Below are 4,665 nucleotides of genomic sequence, written 5' to 3' on the forward strand. Positions count from 1 at the left end.
ACAAATACATAGGCACTTAATTTTTTTTTTATAAGAATTTGAAAGTTAAAATCTTGACTAAATTTTTAACCAAATTTTAAATTTGAATAATTATTTTGTAGTTAAAAATTTATAAAATGTTCAACTTTTATATCTAAGGATTGAAAATTTAAAACAAGTTTCCACGTAAATATTTAATTCTGTTACCAACAATTCTGAGAAATACATAAGCACAGTTTATTTTTATAATTTTTTATAAATAATAATTATTTTAATATTATTTGTGGGTACTTGAAACTTCTAAAGTATACTATAATATATCTATGATAGTACCACGGTTTGTTGTTGATGTATAACGCGTTACCTAATGGATATTGTGATATGATTAATTTGGAATTTATTATTGATATTATAGATAAGTATACATATAATAGGTATGTCTAATACCTAGACTGACAAACCATCTCCGCTCAGAATCGTTTTTCTTATACAGTGATATTATATCATTGAATTCAAATTTAATACTATCCATTATACAGTGACCCACTTGTAACCTACTGTACAGCAGAGCGACATCCATTTACCCACCTTTTAGCCTTTCATAAGCCCAGTTTATTTTTATAATAATTTAAATTCAAATTTGGACGAAATTACATATTAAAAACCTGGAATAACTATTTTAGATATTTTGTTGTGATTGTAATGATTGTATAATATGTTGTGGGTACTTGAAACTTCTTAAGTATACTATTATATCTATGATAGTAACACGGTTTGTTGTTGATGTATAACGCGTTACCTGATGGATATTGTGATATGATTAATTTGGAATTTATTATTGATATCTATTATAATTTATAGGTCAATTTTTTTTTTTTACTATAGATAAGTATACCTATAATAGGTATGTCTATACCTAAACTGACAAACCGTCTCCGCTCAGAATCGTTTTTCTTATACAGTGATATTATATCATTGAATTCAAATTTAATTCTATCCATTATACAGTGTCCCACTTATAACCTGCTGTACAGCAGAGCGACATCCACTTACCCACCTTTTTTTTTCTATGAATATCAATAAAACTTTATTTGTTGAGTAATAAAACTTGAAAATTTAATATAAGGCTCCTACTATATTGTTACATTGACATTTGAAAAATATTAAAAATCCTTAGCCACAGTTTTTGTTTATTAGCATTTAAAGTTCAAAAATTGACATAATATGTAAAAGTCACAAAAAATTATTTTGATGTTTACAAGCAAGTCAAATTAAATGTTTATGAGCGTTTGAAATTTATATTTTTACAACATTTGATCTTCACTCGATTTCTCATGTAACAATTTTCTTATTTTGTTGTAATAAAAAAAGGAATGACTTTAGATACTTGAAAATTTCACTGAATGTTTATATTAGTTTATTTTCTATACACGGTAAAATTTTGAAAATAATTTGACTTTTTTTAAGATGTTTACAGATATTGTCAGTTTTTAATTTTTTTAGTTTTTTTTTCTATAAATATCAATTAAGTTTTATCTGTTGGGCCAAAAAGTGTAAAAATTTAATACTCGATTCCCGATATATTGTTACAATAGCAGTTGAAAAATATTAAAAATAAATAGGCACAATGTTTTTTTATAAGCATTTAAAGATCAAATTTTGTCAAAATGTATCAAATATAAAATTAAATAATTATTTTGCAGTTAAAAATTTATAAAATGTTCAACTTTTATATCAAAGATTGAAAATTTAAAACAAGATTCCACGTAAGTAGTTAATTCTGTTACCAAAAAATCTAAAAAATACATAAGCACAGTTTATTTTTATAGTCATTTTAAGTTCAAATTTGGACGAAATTACTATTTTAGTTATTTCGTCGTGATTGTATATTATTCGTGGGTACTTGAAACTTCTAAAGTATGCTATTATATATCTATGATAGTACCAGGATTTGTTGTTGATATATAACGCGTTATAAGTACGTAATGGATATTGTGATATGATTAATGTGGAATTTATTATAGGTACCTATTATAAGTCAATTTTTTTTTTGATACCATAGATAAGTATATAATATGTGGTATACCTAGACTAACATACAGTCTCCGCTCAGAATCATTTTTCTTATACAGTGATATTATATCATTGATTTCAAATTTAATACTATCTATTATATAGTGACCCACTTGTAACCTACTGTACAGCAGAGCGACATCAACTTACCCACCTTTTTAAATTTAAATTTGATAAATTTTGTCGAAATTCAAGCTTTAAATGCTTATTAAAAAAAATTGTGACCATGTATTTTTAATATTTTTCAACTGTTATTGTAACAATTTATCAGGAGCCTTGTATTAAATAGTCAAGCTTTTTTAACCAACAAATAACATTTTATTGATATTTATATAAAAAAAAACTAAAAAAATGAAAACTGGAATTATCTGTGAACAGCTCAAAATAAGTCAAAATGTTTGGAAAATGTTATGGTGTATAGAAAATGCTAATATAAATATTCAGTCAAAATTTCCTGTACCTACGGTCTGGTTTGTTTTAGATTTGCACCAAAAACCAAAATCTATTTCCCATTTTTCCTTAATTTTTCTTTTGTATTTCACGGCGCCTTTGAAAACTACTGGGAAGTTTAGACCCCCCCAAAGTACCAACTAGATTCACTTTTCTATCTGAAAAGATACTGTGAAGAAAATCTTAGCACTTTTGTCTTTTACTGTTCTAAAAGGTGACACTCAAAAAAAAATTTTTTAAAAAACCACACAGATCATTGTAAAATCAATACATTTATCGCTCCGCTCAGAATCTAATAAAAAAAAATATAAAAATTAATAAAAATAAACACACATAATTGTAAAACCAACATTCATCAAGTGAAATGTTTAAGAATATAAATATAAATTTCAGTACTTTCAGTTCTTTTACAAAAATGGCCATCAAAGTATACCTTTATCAGCATTAGACTAATATTACTTATAATTCAAATAAATTATAGAAATAAATATGTAATAAAATTAAATACCTTAGATTTTGTCTTCTTATTTAAAGGAGTTTGTAACCTAAAACAAATAGACAGTTATTCACTAAATTATTAAGTAAAATAATAAACATATTATGTTTTAATATACTAATGTTTACAATGTATTGATACAGAAGAAAATACTAATTTGAAATTATCTATATCACAGATAAATACAACTAATTTATAACAAGGGCTAGGATTTGTATGCAATAAAAAATTGTAAAATATGCATTTTATATAACAAAATATGCAAAAATATGCATTTAATTTTTTTTAAGATAAACACTAAAATATAGTTTAAAAAAAAATATTTATTTATTAAAATACATCAATGATAGGCAGTTTGTCTTAAAATAATATAATTTAGAAATAAAATAAAATAAAATAATTTAGAAATAAAATTTATAATTCACATTAATTACGTGCGTGTTACATGAAATAAAATTTATATTTGACAAAAAAACCAAGTTTTACTAAATATACTATAAAACATGTATTTTTTACATTCTTATAATCGAAATATGCAATAATATTAATTTTATTCAATATATGCAATAATATGCATTTTATCCAAAATATGCAAAAACATGCAAAGTAAAAATCTCATCATGAGGTGATTTGTGGACATTACTGACAAAATCAATAATCAGAAGTAGCAAAAAAAATATGCTGTTGCATACAAATCCTAGCACTGTTTATAACACTGTATATGTTTCTATAGTCTATTTACAAGCATTAATTGATAGTTTGAAACCCAAAATTATTCAATCATTTTATACTATACTTACAAAACATTAACATATTCTATATCTGATAGGGCGGACGAATCTAAAAAAAACAAATGAAATAAACTCTCATTATCCATAGAATAAATTGGTATGTATATGTGTGTGTGTCCATATGAGCATGACAACCATTTATATATTATTTTGAGATTTTCGTCGGTGTGTATCTCCATATTACCATGGCATCCAAATTATATATTATTTTGAAACTTCCGATGGAATGTTTTGTATATAAATGGTTGCCATGGTGATATGTAAAATATATTATTCATATAAAGTTGGCAATTTTATTTTAATGGGCAACGAAGTGAACGGGATCAGATATTTGTATATACATTCTACATAGATAGATTCTGAGCAGAAGATAGGCTAATTTAAAAAGGGAGAGGACCAAACAGGGATTTTGATATTTCATATGGACATTTTTGTTTATAAATGGGTGCCATGGGTTTTGAAGCTATTATAATAATAATTATTGGTTGAAATTGATGTTATAGTAACCGTTATATTATAAAAAAAAAAAACAAATTATTCATGTATCGTTGATATTTTTAATAGGCAATGAAGTACATGGGATCAGATATATTTATATATTTACTGGATGATTCTTTTATTAAACAACACTCATTATTTCAAAAAGCATACATTTTTTGAAAATACTTTTTTACATAGTTTCAAGTTGCTTATAAAACAACGTTTTTATTAAAAAATTATATTTTTATATATTATAATATTTTTCAAGTTTTTTACTTTTTTGAATGACAACATACGGTTATAATTTTATATTCTAAAGCAAAATATTTTTCTTAGTATTTTGATACATGAAAATCTAATTTGGGGCGAGTAGTTTATGAGTTATAAATATTCAAG

General features: G+C 24.2%; 1 protein-coding gene across 1 annotated transcript in view; it reads right to left on the bottom strand.

Annotated features, from left to right (window-relative positions):
- The window catches only part of LOC100164624 (zinc finger protein 239-like), a 7,631-nt gene extending 4,583 nt beyond the window's left edge, over positions 1 to 3,048 (bottom strand). The window contains exon 1 of the mRNA XM_029490106.1: positions 3,011 to 3,048. The gene's annotated coding sequence lies outside the window, so the exon portion shown is untranslated. The remainder of the gene's footprint in view (positions 1 to 3,010) is intronic.
- Positions 3,049 to 4,665: the final 1,617 nt, after the last annotated feature.

This window comes from Acyrthosiphon pisum, chromosome X, assembly GCF_005508785.2.
Source record: "Acyrthosiphon pisum isolate AL4f chromosome X, pea_aphid_22Mar2018_4r6ur, whole genome shotgun sequence".
Lineage (NCBI taxonomy): Eukaryota > Metazoa > Arthropoda > Insecta > Hemiptera > Aphididae > Acyrthosiphon > Acyrthosiphon pisum.